Source organism: Sinohyriopsis cumingii, chromosome 14, assembly GCF_028554795.1.
Source record: "Sinohyriopsis cumingii isolate HCF-2022 chromosome 14, ASM2855479v2, whole genome shotgun sequence".
Lineage (NCBI taxonomy): Eukaryota > Metazoa > Mollusca > Bivalvia > Unionida > Unionidae > Sinohyriopsis > Sinohyriopsis cumingii.
The window spans coordinates 73,471,952-73,492,078 of record NC_142974.1 but is presented as its reverse complement, the minus strand read 5'-3'; the positions used below and the strand labels follow the sequence as shown (position 1 = coordinate 73,492,078).

At 40.2% G+C, this 20,127-nt stretch overlaps 1 long non-coding RNA gene across 3 annotated transcripts in view; it reads left to right on the top strand.

Moving 5' to 3' along the window:
* Positions 1–18,556, top strand: part of LOC149784145 (uncharacterized) — a 135,706-nt gene extending 117,150 nt beyond the window's left edge. For all 3 annotated transcript variants that reach the window (XR_016413763.1, XR_016413762.1, XR_016413761.1), the window contains exons 2-3: positions 17,393–17,492; positions 18,097–18,556. This is a non-coding gene — a long non-coding RNA (uncharacterized LOC149784145). The remainder of the gene's footprint in view (positions 1–17,392; positions 17,493–18,096) is intronic.
* The last annotated feature ends 1,571 nt before the right edge of the window (positions 18,557–20,127 follow it).

Sequence of the window (20,127 nt, the reverse complement as noted above, 5' to 3'; positions counted from 1 at the left end):
TCGTCCTTCCATGGGATGTCAGGGGTCGATTCTGAGATCTTGGGACTCCAGAGGGCCTTTTTATCTTGCTCCCATCAGTCCTCCCAACATGGTTCCCAAGAAGCCTTTCAGTAATGGGCCTAACAAGAGGGGTAAAATTCCTCCACGTTGGACCAACATCTTGTTTTGTCGGATGGGAATTTTCTTTTGAACCATTTGGCGAAGAACGTGACGATGTTTGCCTAAGCATTGTTTCTGGTGTTTGGACAAAGGGATCGTGCCTTTCAAGACGTTCAAACAACATTCGCACACGGTATCGATGACCTCTTTGGAGGCTGATTGAATGAGTTTTTTTCGTAGGGGTGGAGAAGCTTTGGACAGGACAGATAACATGTCCCCATGTTTGACTAAACGAGGAGGCAGTCCTTTCCTTTTCTTTCCTTGGGGTTGTTTAGAAGAGGAATGTTTTCTGGAGGGTGACATCTTCAGGAGCACCAAAACACTGATACCCCTACTCGGTCACACACCTTTTTAATACTGGAACGCGTCGCCACTGATTGTCTTTACGTCGTATTAACTTCAGAACAGGCATGACATGTCGTGCAGGGGTACGCAACGGACTAAATCGAGCCAGTTCTTGCTTGGGCAAATCCAGTAAACTTTGTAACATGCCCGAGCTTTCTTGAACTTTGATTTTGGGAGCAGGTACTTTGTGAGCAGCGGCCACTGCCACTAAATTGGAGGGTCCTGACACTGGGGAAGTTCTTGGGGTCATCAACGGAGAAGTTCTTGGTGTGATCAACGTCTCCAAGTATTCTTCAGTTCTTGGTGTCATCAACGGGGAAGTTAATGAACTTGAGGCTGCCGGAGACGCAGTCACCGCCGTTGCAGGTCGTGGTTTGCGAGTGTAAGTTTGCGTCCTGGCCGAAGTGCCTCTCTTGCGACTAGTTTTCTGTGGACTTTTCTTTTTCTGGGGACTTTTTCTCTGCTTCTTTTTCTTGGGGGTTTTCTTCTTCTTTTTCCGTGGTGGTGTCTGGTAAGAGGAGGGTCCTGCCACTGGAGAAGTTCTTGGAGACACAGGTCTCCTTGGGGACCTGGTCTTTTCCTTCTTCTTCTTGGAGCTTCGTTTGACTTTTTTCTTGGGGAGAACTTTGGGGGCATTATGATCCCATCTTAAGAGAGAGCGAATGATGACCCCTCCTAGAGTACCGCTTCCTCCAGGTTTCAAAATGATTTGTTTTTTGGTTTGAGTGTCGATGCGAGGATCTGCCAGTTGGGTCAAAGCGACTTTGTTTCGATCAAAAAAAGCGTTTGGTTTGATGAGGAATCTGAATGATCCCTTGTAGTAATTGACGTGCTGTCACCGTGAGCCATCGTAAGACTTCTTTGAGACTAGCTTCTAAGACACGAGCCCGTATTTGTGATTTTTTTTTCTCGACTGATGCCATACAAGGCACGAATCAATTTGACGGGGAGATGTGATTGAAGGGACGTCATGTTGACGCTGTGTGAGACAGACGAAAAATGTTTGAGGTTTTTATAGATTTTTTTGGTGCGGTTAAGTCGAGGACGGAGACGTGTACAGGACAGGCCCTCCGTCTTGGCCCCAGTGGTGAAACAAGTGGGTACGAAATTGCAAATCATCGGCATCGGGGGTCGTAGGTTTCAAATCGACGAGTAAATAGGCGTGTGGAGTTTGAGTGGCAGCGTCGTACGCCTGACTCTGCCAAGGCGTCCCTAACTGTCTGGCTAAGACTTGTACTTGCAATTTATCTCGAGGGCTTTTAAACAAGACCACGTAATGCGCATTGAGACTGATGGTGCGATGGACTTTACTTTGTTGAAACAAATTTTGGGTGATGTAAACGACACTGGCATTACGATGATGCCCTTCGCGCGTGAACCACAGTTTAATTTCTTCTTCGTCTTCTCCTAACATGTCGTCGAAAATGACCAAATGGAATCGCCTTGACTTTCTCGCAAGAGGCTGTACGCCGATTGCCACTCTTTGTAACACCACGCGATACGCTGAGGTGGTCGATCGATCAAATGATGTTTATGTTCGATCAAACGTTTGACAAATTCGGTTTTGCCTGAACCGCTATGTCCAGCAATGAGCATGTTAAAGGGATGGCGAAGATACAAAGCCTCCAAACTGGCACGATCTAAGCGTTCGTCGATGACTTTGACAGTGGAGGAAGAGGGAGCAGAGACAGCAGAGGTAGCCATAGTGTCAGGAATGTCACTTGTGACACGAAAACAAACAAGACAAGACTTTATATACTTTTTCAGAACACGTTTATTGAATGTTTTAAACATGAATACGAAATACAAAAATACATAAAAGCCAAAGGCTTAAGTACAACGATAAAAGGCACATGATAACCATCAACGCGGAATAAACAATCGAATAAGTGTCTGTACAACATATTTTGGGTAAGGTTCTGACCAGTTCTTTAGGGGGTAAGGTCACACAAGTGTCCTATCGAAAGGGTCTTTCAGGCATATCCACGACAGTCCTGTCCTGGGTGACGGGTTCTTCTGGTACTAACACTGGTTGAAAAGTAACTTTTTTACTTGAACAACTCTCGTGCATACTGGGCCATTTCTTGTGTCCAAGCTTCAAAACCCCCTTTTCTCCCGTCACGGACATCTGTCCAATAGGGGTGTAAGTCACAAGCTACACACACATCGTCATACACGTCTTCGGTAGCTAAATGTTGACGAATTTTTTTTTTCCCGTAGAGGTCGAGAAGTATCCAGATGAAAACGCAAGGCTTTGAGCAAAATGAGTGTCTCGTGAACATTTAAAGGCACCACTTTCATGTTGAATGTGGTGGTAAATACTGTTCATAGAGAGTCCACAAGGAATCGGCTGGTAAACGAAATCCCAGAAAACAACTCACCAAGACACACACTATGCGTCGACCCAAATTGAATGGATACAGTTCTTGTAATAATTGATGGTAATGATGCACGGTTTAAATATGGTCATTGAGTTCCTTCCACGGAATCTGTTCAATCACATGTGATAAAAGTCCTGGCATGGATTCCTGTTTTCATATTCTCTTTGTTTCGGAAGCAATACACGTATTTTCTACCCAGAGATCTTCGTTCTCCAGTGGGAAATTTAAATGCTCCAAACTGTAACTTAAACTTTAGAGTTCGTTTAGAAGTGTCCTCTTCCTCTAAGTAGATTCCACGTAAAATATGTTGGTAATCCTTTCACTTGTCTTTCTCAATGCGTTGCACTAGGTGAATCTCGAAGTAACCAAAATGATCAACACGTGGATCATCGGGGGCCTGGAAGTATTGAACAAGATCTGACCACTGAAACAATTTCTGACGAATCAGTTCTTTTATACCATTCAGGTACCAGTGGTTAAAGATCTGGTGACGTAACGGATACAACTATTCTTTACGTTTGACTTGTAATTTGACCAGCTCTCGGTAAATGCGTTCTCTCAACTCCACAGGCAAGCCCAAAATGTTTTCTTTTAAAGTATCCATAAGTGTATACACTGTTTTTGGAATCGTTGGGTGGTGGCCAATAGCCTCGTTTACCTTTGTGCCTGATGTAATATCCACTCATAATCAGTCTTCTTATACTTTGGAACAGAGCATAATTTAAAAACGGATGAATAACTCTGCGTTTGCGTTTCACTTGTATTTTGATCAGTTCTCGGTAAATGCGTTCTCTCAACTCCACAGGCAAAGCACGAATGTTCTCTAGCAAAGTTACCATGAATAGGTCATACTAAATCCTCTTTCTGACACAAGAAATGTACCGTTTGCACAGACATGGTTTTACTTCAGTGCCGAATTTAAATCGTTTCATTACTAATTTACACATTACAATTCGTTCAGAAGTTTCCTCTTTCACATTGTGTACAAGATGTTGGTAATTCGTTAACTCTTCCTCTGGAATTCGATGCAGTAAGTTTGCAAAGTAGCAGATATAATCATCAATAGCAAACCAATCCTTTTTAAAACTAGGGGGTCGTTGATCAATGTCTGTCCAATGGAACACTTTCAACTGAATCAGTCCTTGTATAGCACTCAGGTACCAGTGGTTCAAACACCGGTGACGTAACGGATGCAATTGTTCTTTACGTTTCACTTGTATTTTGACCAGCTCTCGGTAAATGCGTTCTCTCAACTCCACAGGCAAAGCACGAATGTTCTCTTGTAAAGTATCCATTTAAATATATTGTCCTACTAAGGGTAAGTAATGACAACTGGGAGACCATCGAGCATGTTCCAGGTAGGCTGAATCTTGCGGTTCCCAGTGATCAAGTGACACACCTCAACTGAAACACTTGACTTTATCCCCTTCGCCCAAGTAGAAAAATCCGGTTCTGGCTAATTCTTTGGGGGTCGGTCCTCCCAGATACTTAGGCTATTTTCCTTTGAACGATTGAAAACGATTTTCAAAGTTGCAGTATTCCGACAAACGCACAGGGAACGAATATTCGTCTTTCACAGGTTCGTTTCGATGAGGGCAGGGTGACATGGACTGGAGTTTGCTCAGGGCTGGATGACATCCGTAAGGAGGTAGACGTGAAGGTGGACATTCACCTTTTAAACGAAACCCAGTAAAGTGTCCAAGAGGACGAGCGGCATCGCTTTCGCATCCCTCATGTTTGACATGCACAGCATCACTTTCCGTGATAGGGGTAGTGACACTAAAGTTCCCATGATGCTTTACGTCATCGCTAAGGTCACAGCGTACAGCATCGATCCCATCGCAAGGCTCACAATCACATTCCACTTCAGAAGCCCCACACTTGAATTGTGCCTGTCTGAACTTGTTTTGCATTTCTCTGAAAGTATTCATCTTGTTCGCTTGGTCTTGGTAGTCACAATGAACTATCGATCTTGACCATAACCCTTTTTATACTAGTCGCAATGCAGTCTCAAGCTTGTACATCGTTCCTTTTTTGTGTCTAGTTTTGGAAGGTACCGTCTCTAAGGTACCATCATAATTGTACCGTAGTGTGATGGGTGGAAAGGCCATAGAAAGGTAAGGGCAGTGCGGAGACCATCGAGTATGTTCCAGAATAGCTGAGTCTTTATAGATGCATAAATCCATTCGTAACTTCAGTCCGCAAGCGAAACACTGTACTTCGTATTCCAATCCAGTCTCAGGTTCCAAGTAGACAAATCTTGTTCTAGCTAAAACATGCGAAGAAGGTAATCCTTCCCTATCCGTAGACCATGCTTGAAACGTGTCCAATCGACGGGCACAATCACAATAGTCAGGTAAGAAGACCGGAAAATGGTAGGGTTTGAACTTGGAGTTCTCACTGGATTCTTGCTGTGGTGAAATCCTTCTGGTGACTATCCTCTTACAGCCAATGTTTTATACCGACATGTCCATACGGTAAGGTAAAATGATTGGGAAGTCGCACTCGTTTATGGTACACGATTTGATAGACTTTTCCAAGGGTCGACTGACGATGTGGTGAGTGGGTAAACGTACAATCTTGTTGGGTTGATAGGTGATCACTTTAAAGTGTTCTTCTTCTCTAGACTGCAAGGCTTCTTTCAATACCCCAAAGTTGACCACACGACTGGTACGATAATTCAGAGTCAGTCCTTTCACTTTACACCTTGTTGCACTTCTTGTTTGTCCCGGTATTCGTAGCCGTAATTTTTGGGACCGCCACTGACGAAACTTAGAATCTTGTCGTCGGGGTGCTCGTCTGTCCAGGCTCCTAAACGGTCTCCTTCGATGTCAGGGTGCTGTTGACTCGGGTGATGGATGTAAATGCAACTGTCCGTGTCAAAGTACAGGACACGTTCCCCTAACAGTTCTAAAGCTTCGTACAATTTTAAGCGAGCATGAGCTGTCACGTAAGCCGCAATGATGACATTTCCAAAGGGGTCGTCTTGTACAAAGTCCAGATCTTCTTCGTAATTGACCAAGATCAAATTCTCGCGAACGACGTCCACGTGTTTCATGCATTTGGTTTTGTCGTGAATCATCTGAAAGTAGCGGGAAGGTTCTGTCAAATATTCCGTCTTGGATAAACACAGGCGTTGTGCCATTTTGCCCCAGAAGCAATTTGACATCACTTTGGCAAACGATCGCCTGCCTTCGTTTTTCTCGATGTGAACTAAAGTGATGCCTTCTTGTTCCCGATATTTTTCTTTGAATGTCTTTTGGTCTTCGGGAGTGTGACACCAGGAAGGATAGCCACTGGCTTCTTGTTTCAGTTTCAAAAAGGCATCCACGTAGTCTGCGAAAATGCCTTTCTGTGATATTGTTGTGTCTTGGGAAAGTGGCAAATTTCCTACACTTCTAACAGTTGGTATCCCATGTCCATAGCTTTGAACAATTCTACGCTGACCCAAGCCCCCGTCAAGGTGCGTTCTTCCTGGGTGTGCTGACATGTCTGGTCTTGGTTGCACGTTTCAGCACAAGTACGGCACAAAGGAAACATCAGTTTACCTTGGCAATGGTGAGGTAAGACGGGACGGTACAAGTCCGTGGGAGGCAAAACTTCAAACTTGATCAGACCTTTGTATTCTCGAATGTTTTTCAGGTCGATGTGTTCCGTCAACAATTGTGGGTGCCCTGCAGGAAAGCGACAATATTTGCACACGTAAGGATACAGCGAACACACGTCCAAGTATTTCATTTATTCTCCTTTCTCTTCGTCGGCTTGGTACAGCAAACAGGTGGCATTGGTCCTTCCTCCGTACAAACTATCCCATGGGTTCAGGGGGTCCATGAGCTGGTAACTTTCCACGAGGCGTTTAAACTCGGGATCGGTTTTCAAACGGTGATCATATTCGTGTTCCCACTTTAGGCGTCGCTGACAAGTGGCCTGGTACAAGTCGTCCATGGTTCGTTGTAAAATCTGATTTTTAGTGCCTCGGTCAGGGTAATAGACGGGGCATCCGTGAAATAAGCAACCGTTAAATTCGTACACGATTTTGTGGTTTTCTAAGTCCCAGCCATCGACCGAATGCGTTCCGATGGTCTTTTCACCCCCTCCGTTGCGGGCATGCTGAATCCATTTGTCTTCCTTGTCGCACAAGTAATGTAACCAGCGTAGGCCTTTGACCGAGTATTGACGTTTGACATAGTTGGTCGTTTGAGGACTCATGACAGCCACGGTGTTTTCAGGCATGAATCGTTGCCGGTACACTAAGGAACACGCTTTGGCAATGGTGCAAGCTTCTTTCAAAGGATCGATCCCTCCGTGTTCCATGAACAGTTCTCGAAATTTTCCACAGCAACGTCGCAAAATGTCCACGTCGGAACGACAATACTTTAGCATTTCTTCCTGAAAGTCGAAAGGGTCTGAGGCGTGAGCTTGGTACCAAACGTAGAAAGCGTCTCGTTGTTCGGTACGCATGTTGTCGGGGTCGTAGCCTTTAGCCTCAGGCAAATGGGGTAGAACGGCATGTTGATTGGCTTCCGTATTGAAAAAGTGTGGAAAATACCCTTTAGCCATTTCTGTCATTCCAAACTTTTTAGGCATTCGACTCAAAGGCATGGCCAAGTAACTCATCGAATCTTTAAACTGCACTTGTCCCACTTGCATGAAAATGATTTTGGCTCCGTTCAAAGTGACTTTAGGACGTTCGGTGCCTTGTTCCGTATAGTATCTCAAAAGAAACTGTCCATCGTATCCGGAGAAATTGTGAGCCATCACCGTGGCATGACGATGACAATCTCCGTAACGTTCGATGTCCTCCTGGCTCCACGTCTTGTCGATGGGGTCTAAGACCCATCGGGCGAAAACGGCTAGCGTGTTCGGCCCTCGAAAGATTTGTTCACGCCCTCCAGGTATCTTGCTGCAGTGAGGGCAATGACTGAAGATAGGTTCTTGAATGCACTTCTCGCACGCTCGATGAGCCACGCAGAAATTAGGAATGTGAATGCCGGTCTCGTGCATGCATTCGAAATCGAAAAATATGAAATTGCCTTTCTTCTTCTTCTTGTGACCATCCTCTTTCTCCGGTTGGGGTTGGTATTTTTGCACGTGACATTGATGTTCCAAGTCCACGATGTGGTGACAAATGTGACATTTTTTCTTTCCTCGACATACGTGTGCATTGGCAGCATTGGTACATAGGCCTTGTCCACACGTAGGGCACAATCTCAGGAGTTGACAAGCACATTTCTGCTGTGAACCTTGTGTTTTCAAATGTTGTTGGTAACAGGTAGGACTGACAAACGTGCGCAGACAAGTTGAACAATGCACTGGTTCTTGTCCTTCGCTCAGACAGGCCAAACATCCTGAGCATTTCGATCCACAATGCTTGTGTTGCTTTCGATTGTTATAGCCATAGTCACATTTCTCACAGTAATAACCGTATCCCAGAAATGCAGTCATACTGGTAATGGTATCGAAATGGTCATCGTGATGATAAAGGTGAATGCATTTTCAGTCCTTAAAGTCTTTCCCTCGAAACAACAGAGGTCCCTTCACTTCTTGAGGGTGCATTTTCAAGGTGTAGCGTGGAGCTAGGACATCTTGCAAGTTTTGCAGCTCAGGAATTCCGCAGGGTGTGTCTGTGGACAGACCGGCTTGTCGTACCAGGAGTTCTGCTTCACTTCGTTGTTTGGCTCGGTCCGATTGTTGAATAGTTTTCCAGGCTCTTTTCCATTCTGCCGTGTCGTTCTTGTTGGCATAGGTTCGTCCCACCACGATAGCCCTGGCTAAACACATCTGGTCTTGAGGGTTGTGAATTTGGACGAGACTCTTTTTGGTGCTGCGATGGTCGTTCACCAATAACACCTTATTGCGTTGTCCAGTCCCTTGAGGAGGAGAGACGTGGGTCATGTCCTGTGTGGCTTTTCCATCAGTGATGTCAAACTGGTCATTGGATTGTTGTACGTGTTGAATCTTGTCCATGACTTTGGAAGCAATCAATTCTGCAGGGGTGCTAAACTCGATCCAAACAGCGGATTTCAAACCGTCGTCTTGTATGGAAAGTCTCAAACGATCGTCTTCTTTGGGTTGACACTGTCGCTTGAGTGTGGTAAGTAAAGAATCCCACACCCCGGTGATGAACCCCTCTGCTTTCTCCAACGGTAATTCGGACTTGAAATCTTTAAACTTCACCGTGTATTTGTAAGCTGTGGTTCTAAATTTTCTAGAGGAGCGCTTTTCCGTCTCTCGAATGGAATAATATTTTTCAGGGTTACCTAAGTGTGGTGAACTTTGTTTAGAGGGTTTGGATTCTGGTTCACTCATATCCTCTTCAAAATCACTGGCATGAATTTGTGCCAAGACTTCAGCTCTTGTACGAGGCGATAGATCACGTTTCTGCCTCTTACTTTCTTCTTTCTTCTCAAATGAATTGGATCGTTTCATCTTGAGTGAAAAACGTCAAATGACTAAAGTTTAAACACCATGGGCTACTTTATAGTCATGGCAGACCAGCGTATATAAAGGGCATGTGTCTTGTCTTTTTACTATTCATTTCACTCTCTAACCGAGCACAACGATGGAAGAGACGACCCAAATCGAACGTTTCATCAGAGCTTTGCGTGGGGTCATTAGAAAATTTTCTTCAGACCAGCCTTCGGACTAATCTCCTTCCTTTCGAGATAAAAGTGAAGACACTTGTATATCTGTCAGAAGAAAGGGCATTGGTCTTCAGAGTGTCCAGACCGTCAAAAAAGAAAAAAAGGGACTCGAAAAGATAAAAGTCAAGATGCCTGTTATTATTGTTAAGAAAAAGGACATTGGTCTCCAGATTGCCCGAAAAAGAAACAAGAGGAGTCAGAAGAAAAGAGGGATTCTTCAGAAGAAGAGAGGCATTCTTCAGAGGAAGAAAGCAGCCAGGTGAAGAAAAAGAAACAGGAGAAGAAAAGAAGAGGAGAAGAAAGTGAGAGGAAGAAGAGGAAAAGAATGTGACTGTGAAGAAATTAAAAAAAAACAGAGAGTAAATAATGAAACAGAAGAAGTCTATGAACTTTTTTAGAGTGTTATGTTCAGAATTGTGAATTGAATTGTAAATATTTATAAAAGAATAAATTAATTATAAAAGGTAAGTGTCTTTGGGATTTTGATTTTAAAATAAGAACCTACACTCACGCACTCATACACAGACACGTACTATAGGGGTAAAATGTTGTTTTTTTTTGAGTTATTCGCAATTGAAAGTGTATCTCTTTTCGAGAGACGTGGGTTTCCTTGAAAAGGGCCTTTTTTTGGTGTAGGGGTGAGTTTAAGCAATCAACATAAACTGTCTTAAGCCTTTGCCACGGCCGAGGCCTACTTCTGATGATGATGATGATTTGGTTGAAATCACTAAGGGTGGTACGGTAGGCTTAGTCACAGGGCTTGAGTGTTTAGCTCGGGAAGGTCGTGTTCTCTTCGGTCGTGATAAAGAAGTATGATACATTTGTTTCAGACTTCTTAACTCCGCTAAAATGTCCAACAGTACCGTGACTGTTTGACTTTCACCCTCTTGTTTCTTTGCTGCTTCTTCTTGTTGTTTTTTTTCTTACCTCTTCTTCTTCTTGCTGCTGTTGCTGTAGAAGAAAAGCTTGTTCTGCTTCCTTTTGCTGCTGCATAAATTTCTCCAATTCTTCTTTCTGTCTCTGTCGAAAATTCTCCACGTGTGGTAATGAAAGAGAAGGCGACGAAGGTTCTGGAACAAATTCTTGCGAGGTAAGAAAATCCACATAATCCCAATTCACCTCTTCTGAAAGTAAGTTCGGGTTCCCTTGTGTAGTCTCAACGGCTGGTACACCCCAATTGATCGTTTTCTGAGTTTCCGTCATGTTGAATAACTGTCACATGGATTGGCTGTGCACAGGCACTAGTGAATCTATATAGACTACGTGACGTCACAGACTGCTCTCTTCGGATTGGACGTGGGCTGACTGAATTTTCTAACGCGTGTTTGGATTGGTCAATGAACTCAATCCGTTTCAATCCTTCCTCTGCCTATAAATAAGCGCAGTTCACTGCATCGATTCACCTGTTCTCGGCGCCTCAAGATGTGGACCGACGTGCAATCTTCTACGCTTGTGTCAACAATGATGTTCCGGACGGACTTACTCATGTATGTCCGATCCAAGCGGACAGTTGTCCATAGGAGCGACACCAGTCTGTGGATACGTAGGATTTACGTGGAGAGGCAAGGATGCCTCAAACGAGTACTCATTTATGGACCTACAGTGAGACGAAGTTTAAGGCGAAGAAGATGTCGCAGATGCCCTTTATGTTAAGGGCATATTAACATAAACCCTCCAAAGGCCCTTTTCAGGGCCACTCATAGGTCTCGAAAAGACCTTGACTTTCAATTGTCTACCCCATTTTTTTTCCCATGTTAAATTCCCCTTGACGCTATACAGTCCCAAAATCTATTTCCATGTTAATTTCCCTTGACGCTAAACAGTCCCACGAGTTTTTCCCATGTTAAATTTCCCTTGACGCTAAACAGTCCCAGGGGGTATTTTAATGCTAATTCCCATTGACGCTGAATCGTCCCTATTCACTACTCACAACTTGAATGTCATACAAATACAAAGTTCAATTTAAGTTACAGACTTGCTATATATTGACGCAATTATCTTTAAAAAGTTGACGTGAAGAAAAAAAATAAAGCATATTTTTTCCTAAAGAACGTGAATCCAAGTTCATATTTATACTGGGTTTAGCAATTAGCCAAACAAGTAAAACCAATTATCACTGAATCTTTGGGAAGCAAAACTAAGCTAGCTTCGAGTCACATGAACAAATATTGGGCTAGTATAACGAAAGTAATAATAAAGGAAGGTAAATAGGGGTGGGATGAGTTAATACTTGCTTATGTAAGAATAAATATGTTCCCCAGTGTTGCAGCAACATTTAATTTATCCATACGTCCATCGTGTAATCATCATTAGCAATTAAACATAATGCCTAATATTATGCAAATTTATTAGAGATTTTGGTATCTGCGGTTAATACGCTTTTAACTGATGTACAATTCAAATTACCCGAACCGAATTTTGTAACGTAGGTTTGATTTATCTAAGTGGAATTTCTTCTTTACCTTCACATGTCTTGTTCCCCATCTCCTCCGCCCCAATCCCTTTGTTTATCTTGGAAGGTATTAGCTGTAAATAATGCCCTAAATGGCAAAGTCATATATTTGACAAGGCTAAAATGTCTCTAATTGCACTGATTTCCATTAAAATGTGGCGTCTCCTATTTGTTACGGCTTCAAATATATACATCCCTGGTAAAACTTTGCTAACTACAGGTACCCTAGGTTGTAGCTGCAAAGTTTGTGAAGATCTATCATTTTCTGTTTATCTTTGACAACTTCATATGTATTATAAGGACATTAATACGCGAGAAGGACAACACAACCACGACGTTTTTCTCAGTCCATGTTATAAGTTAAATATTTTCTACACAACCAACTTAACAATAAGGGTGCGCATTCAGAAGTTAATGTTTCTTTTGAAAACAACAGCGATGCTCAATACCTCCCTGATTAATCATTGTTAAGAATCGTAGATACATACTTCAAAGTAAAGTGTCGCTTCTCGGCTGTTGCTTGATTATAATTTCATGAAAAAGCGACGAAGACAGTTATCTTTTACAGAAACAACAATTCGTGTATTGCATGAACAGCCATTTTAAGACAGCAGACTTCAATGCATTGTAGACGAATTGTGTGCATTAAAAATATCATACTCTCAAATCACCAGACAAATACTGCAAGGTTTAGTGGTTCATCATGGTCAGTATACCATTTTGTGGAAATTCAAGTTTAACGGCTAGTCTCATATCCAGTAAACTTGCACAACAGTATGATGATGGTCAATTTTCAAGTGACAAGTGTATGTACGTCTGAGTGTATGTGTGTGTACGCTACGCTATCCCCCATACGGCCATGATATTCATTTGATAATATAATGTTAGGGACCCGTTTTACGTGTTAATATGAAAACGTTACATCAAACGTTTACTCGGTCCAATTTCTTAACAACCAACATCTGCTTATTTTATGTTGCGTGATTTTGGAATATTTTGATTCAATATTTAATATACATCTTATGCCTTCTAAGTGAAACATTAATAGCTTGTTCATGTTAGAACTGTCCTGACTAATTGATGTTGACTGGATACAGGAAGTTACAGTTAAAGGCTAGGGGCAGATTTCAGACTAAGACACTTTTTAAACCAGCTCATAGAGATGCTTGTAGATTTCATGGACAATGTGAAGGCCGAAATAACATTGCATTCTTCGTTGGTATCAGTTAGAGTGAAACAGTCAATATTGTGTACATAATTCCGTCCATTTAATATAAATGTCGTTCGTTCTCAAAATCATACTGGTTTCAAAGTGTACGTAATAAAGGACAGAAAATACTTTTAATATTATATCTCGTGTATGTCCTTTTTAAATACATGACATAAATACCATCTTATTATTGCAGTATCAACATTGAACAGATGTACGACATGTTTGTTCGCTTGGCGCTCGGCATTAAGAGGTTAGTATTAGGACTGGTCGGCCTGGTGTCAGGATAATGTGACTGGGTGGGACATCATGCTACCTGTCCGAGGCATGATGCCCCAGTGCTAGACATCACTAAAAACTGCCACTCTGCAGACATCGCAGCGATATGACTGAAACATTGTTAAAGCTACGTTAAAAATCCAAATCACACACACACACACATGTTTGTACATGTATGTCATGATGTTCCAGTGTTCGTGATTGTACATGTCCTATATAAATAATAACGTCATTCCTTACGTAATATCCTATCGAATCGTATGTGTATTTCTGCATTCATTAATTTCTTCACAGTCGGTATTGAATATAACATGGAACTGAAAGCGAACATATGAAAAAATTTTAACTAGCGCATAAAACATTAATGAAATGTCATTTATTGAGAATGAAACTGGAATGTAATACTTGATGCAGAATAGTATGCAAATATAACATGTAACCAGGCATTTTCTTGTGGCGTACGTTACATAATGGACAGGGTAGGAAGATATCGATGAAATCTAGATCCTCACTTTTCTAGGTTACTAGCATTTGCCGTTATGTATTCCTAGCTAGACCACTATGTATAACGAAATGATACCACTCTAGAGTTTGTACAGGTAAAGGTATTAAATTGGAATCAGCCATGGTTTAGGCTCCACTCTCGGGGTGTCTCCCATTGTTTTCATAGTGCGTCAACTTGCAAAGAGAATACAATGTAATCAATGAGGAATACAATAAAAGACACTACAGCTTCAATACAACCCATAATGGACTTCTGCTTGATTGACTGTATCTCTACTAGATTGGGTGAAATGTATACCAGTATGAGTGGCAGTCCACTACTCACTAAGGGCACATACTCCCCCGCATCTCTATCCAGGTCCATATGATTGAACTGCGATCAGTAAAACAAGATGCTGTACTGTATGCAGCAAATTCGTTGCTTATTTTGAGTGTTTTCATTTGTCAAAAAAAATAAAAAATACTGAACATGGGATTTACCGAGTCTTTCTAGCAGTACCAAATATTGTAGAACTAACGTTTTATGTAGAAATAGAGGTAAGTGCTAAAGACCGTTGGAACGTTTCTAACAGCGTCACTTTGCCTCCACCTCAGAGATTTTATATCTACTCTAGAGTTTACACCGAAGGCATGTTCTGTACTTCTGTCCTTCAATGGTGCTGAGAAGTAATGTGCTCGGCAATGGATGTATTGCTATTATAATCAAGATAGAATCATAGCAAAAATAAATACGTTCACGTGCTATTGCTGATTTGTCTGTACTCTCCTTGATAAGAAACCCTCCTTACAAATCAATTCGTTTGAAGCTCCTTGATAACTTAAATGTAGCTAGGCTAAAATAGTGTTATCAAGCGCAACTTTACAAGCGCGTGACTTTACAAATGACATAGAAATTACTTTGAATTCTAATACATTTTTCCCGAGCACAGATCTCGTCAGCCATGCTTCGGTTCAAGTGTTTTGGGGGATGTCGTTTGATTACAATATCAATAAAATAGTCTTCTATTGGTCCGCTCTGACAACCGATACCTAATACACCTGAGAACGCGTATAAATAGTGAAGGTTTGATCCACCCAATATTTGGACCGAACTGGTATTCCTGTCTTTCTTTCTTTCCGTCGCTCATTATATCTTTCTTTTCTTTACTTTTTCATTTCTTCACAGTTTCAGAATTTTGTTGTTTCTACGTATATGAGTACACAGGAGAGTTAAAAGTTAGCCTGTGTCGATCTTTTTCGCTCGGAGTTATTTTCTTTAAACTTATTTATTGGAAGTATGAAATGCATTCGAATTATTTCGTATTCAAACTATATTCAAAGCCGTCTCCCAACTTGCGCCTTCCGGTAATACTGTGTAGCTCACCGCTTCTTGGACATAATATATCGGTCAAGCTTAGCTATAAATATACTCAAAAATGTCCAAACAAATATGAGACATTTTGTTTTCTTTGACTTACAATACAATATTTTCTTAAAGCGTACTCAATATCTCTATTTCATATTGGGTCAGTTTTTAATATGACGTACATCAGTAAATATTACTGAACGACGCCCTTAAACTGAGAATTCATTCTCGTTGAGATTATAGTTGTCTGATCAGATTGAGATGTCTTTAATGATTTGTGATTTTTGATTTTGATTTTCAACGTAGCTTTAACAATTTTTTAGTCATATCGCTACGATGTCTGCAATGTGACAGTTTATAGTGATGTCTAGCACTGGGGCATCATGCCCCAGACATGTAGCATGATGTCCCACCCAGTCACATTATCCTGACACCAGGCCGACCAGTCCTAACACTAACCTCTTAATGCTGAACGCCAAGCGAGGCAGCTGTTAGTACCATTTTTGTAAGTCTCTGATATGACTCGGCCGGGGATCGAACCCACGACCTCCCGCATCCGATGCGGACGCTCTAACCACTAGGCCACCGGAGCGGTGAAACCTAGAGACCGATATATCAATTAAAAACTTAGTGATTAGTGTGCATTGTTGCGCAAACGATTGAGAACTGTAAGGTACTTAAAATGTTGTTGACAAGTCGCATCATGGTATGTCACCTCGCAGTACTAGAGGCACGAATATGTCTTGAAGGATGATGGTCACTAGGTGATAATGAAGGAACCGAAAGGTTAGAGATGCAGTATGACTTACTTGAGACCAATATCACGTTACTGAATGCAAATGAAGATGATAGACCAAACGTGTAAAATTGTAACAATATGGATCTTTGATATGGGTCACCTCAGTTAAATATTAGAATGCACAATCAACTCAAATATCGGTAACGTATCTAGACTTAGTAATGATCAACGTTTGCAGGAACGTTTGGATAAACTTTCTTATGTATCTATGAATGCAAAATCATTGCCAAACCTCGGTGTAAAAGTTACATAACAATGCACTTAAATCTCGTCCTTTTAACGAATACAGTTATTTGATTAGATGTGATATCTTTGAAAAGACTTTAAGACCAATATTCGAAATCAAAATCCACTGAGTATTGCAGATTTTGGCGCAAACCATTGGGGAAACTATTGGGCATTTAAAAAATGAAGATGTGACAACGCGTCATGCTATATATCACATAGCTGTAGTGGCATGGGAATTTCTTGAAGGATTAAAGCCGCTCTCCTGCAATTATTGCTTTAACGGAAATCCTAGTGGGCTAAACGTTCAGGGTTGTGTGGAGAGACAAACATACATAAACGTAGAGACATAATAGTTTGCCCAATTGTAAAAAAGAAAGAACCTAACTAACAGAAAGAGCTGACTCATTTTTTTTACGCGCGCAATCATGATGACCGAAATAAATTAATTTCTAACCTCATCGATATTAATTTGTTTCCTCTTTTCTGCGTTAAGGAATTGTCAAGTCAGATACAATTTATATAAAAAGTTTCATAACTGTTATCATGCACCGAATGCCTCATTTACTTTTCAAACATAATCCTCTCAAAAAACATTTTTTTGAAAATAGTTTTTCTGGCACATTCTTATCCGGAACAAAATGGTACCTGCTATTTATTGTCCGTTATAATGATGCGGTTTTTCAAATTAGTCTATGTTAGCCGATTAGGTATAAACTGACACATTTGTAGAATTGAGTAAGACATCATGAGTATGACGTATAATTACGCTTTAGACAAAATAATCAAACCATATTGAAGTTTAGAAGAAATCGAACCTTATATTAATACAATATTATTTTTATCTTGGAAATCGAATATAAACTATGTAAAGCTGTCATACTCCTATACATAATTAGCTCACTTGCACAAGAAACGGACTTTGTCTGGAACTGACAATTCGAGGCCCATATTTCTTGTTCACATTTTAATCATCGTTTTTTTTACAATCAATCTTTATATTAATTATCTAATGCGTGTGGGCACCAATGAATTTGCTTTATCCACAGATCATCGAAAACGGAGAAGTTACTCGACCGAAGATCTTGATGTTGTTAAGTTGGAAATTCTATTAAGGGCCATCGAGAATGGAGACATTGACCTTAATCAGTAAGTCTGTGCAAATACTGTACTTTTCTGTAAACTTTTCCATATTTATAATTTACGGATCTATAAGAAAAAAACAGAAAATAAATGGTTAAAATTTCACATGTTTCACGGTCTCTGAACATAAACATTTTGATCTTAAGACGCTCAGTGTTCATCGAGGTCATATTGATTATGCAATACTTCTATACTAGCAATAAATAAAAGAGAGGGAGGAAATTAGCTACAGTATAGGTGATTGTCTTGCAAAATAGATAGATGGGCGGTCGTGAGCATTGAAGACAGGTTGTAGGTGAGTCGGTTAGTCGGTTAGTAAGAAGGTACATTCATGTTTTAATAAACTGATTTATAAAGAGACAGACATAAAAGTAGAGAGAGAGAAAAACCAATATAGAAATAATAAAGCTAGACATAAAGAACAATAACTCCAAAGACAGACATACACATATATATGATATAATAACCTACAGGCATACACACAGATAGATAGATAGATAGATAGATAGATAGATAGATAGATAGATAGATAGATAGATAGATGGATAGACCTTAGAGAAAATTATTAGGTTTCACAATTTCACTGAATTAAGGTTTCCTTTTCTTACAGAGAGCTCAAAGATGACGCCAGTGAGCCAGGACGCAGACTCGCAATCAGATGGCGATGGCCCTGGCGATTCGGCAAAAAATGAGCTATTCACAGTAATAACCACTCAGATCTTCTGGTCTAGACATATTGTACAATTTATTATACACAATGTAGTGAACTCACTTTGGACGACTTCTCTTTAATTAGTTTCTAATATTATTGTTCAACATTTGATCTGTCTATTATGTTAGGGATGAAAGTCAAATAAATCTGATCTAATGAACGTATAAGTGTGTAATCTGCATAGATATCGCAGCAGCAGAATCAAGATAACCTGCAAAATGAGCCTGTCCAACCTTATTTACTTTACTCTGATATTCCTTGCCAAGAACAGAGCTTTTGAGGACGATATAGTACTGTCCATAACAAAATGTAGATACATTTTATAATTGTCTAATTTAACAAAAATATTCTGAGTGCATACTATGATCATTTGTTTTTCTTCATATTGTATTACATGTAATTAATCGATATCTTACGGGGCCCCGAGTGGCCGAGTGGTCGACAGCGCTCTCCGTTACGGATCACTGCCATCTCACCTCTGTCTGCGTGGGTTCGAGTCTCGGATTCATCCAATGTGGGTATGTGAGAAAGCTTGTCAGTAGCTTCTCGTGGGTCGGTTAGTTCTTTCCGGTTTTTTCCCGGGTTCTTCCTCCACAATTAATACTGGCCGCCATGTATAGCCTATCGTGTGCTGAAAAATGGCGTTAAACCATACAACAACAACGATATCTTTCTTATTTGATTATATTTGTGTATCTATTTCTCAACATACAATCAACAAATAGCCTGGTTGGGCAGATCCATCTGTAAGGTATTTTTTGTTTAGTCAGTTAACTTTCGGTAATGAGAATATCTTCCTCACACAAACGTTTGAAGTTATTGGTGTATGTACTTCTTAATATACAGTCGATGATTGGTTTGATTGTGCGGATATTTTGGGTTACCTGGTTTTCTGAAACAGGAAACCATTAGTAAAGTGGACAGCTGCCTGAAAAAAACTGTGTTGATTTGTGGTCATGTATGCTATCTTCAGTGGAGTTCTAGTCTGCCTTCGAGTTTTCCGATAGAAACTGTCATTATAAATAATATTAAGACGCAAAACCATCTAGTTTTGTGGAACGGCACAAACAATTTAATTATCAACCTTTTCAATTGGATATTTAGGAGGCTCTTAAAATAGTATGATGCAAATCCAGTATATTAAAAATAGCTATATTAAAGTCCTAAAGAACACAATATCTCGTATAAAATTTATGTCATGGAATGTATTGGTCTACCAAAACATTCTAATGTGTAATAATAGTTCCATAACTCCTTTAGTATTACTCACCAAAGTCCCTGATATAATTTTAGTCCATTGAACACTTGTAGTTCCAAAGAACGATTTAAACAAATGTTTATCCTCACAAATACTATCTAAATACAACCTAAATCGTTTCTTTGTACTTATGATACACGCACAATATCAGAATAAGGAACGAATTCATTGACCAAATCAAGACAAGTAGTGTCAAGTGTAAGAGATGGGAACGCATTTGGCTACTATTCCTAGCGACAATTTGCAAATATTCCACATCCTCAATAAACCTACTTGTCCTAAAGTATTTTTTTTAGAGAATCCACCTTATCAACCTGCCTATCGGGAAACAAATTGAACCTCTAAAGAAGTTCAGGTTTTACAATTAATATTATTATTAATACTGTTAAACACCTACGTTAACGTTTATAGATCCTATACAGTCTTACATTCTTAATGTTTTTCATAGAACCTATGCCAGTATACAAAATGTAACCTATATACAGTCACTATGATTTATAGTCTTGAATGAAAATATTATTTTAATTATATATATATATATATATATATATATATATATATATATATATATATATATATATATATATATATATATATATATATATATATATATATATATATATTTGTGTGTGTGTTTGTATAAATTCTTGACGTGATCTATATGAATACAG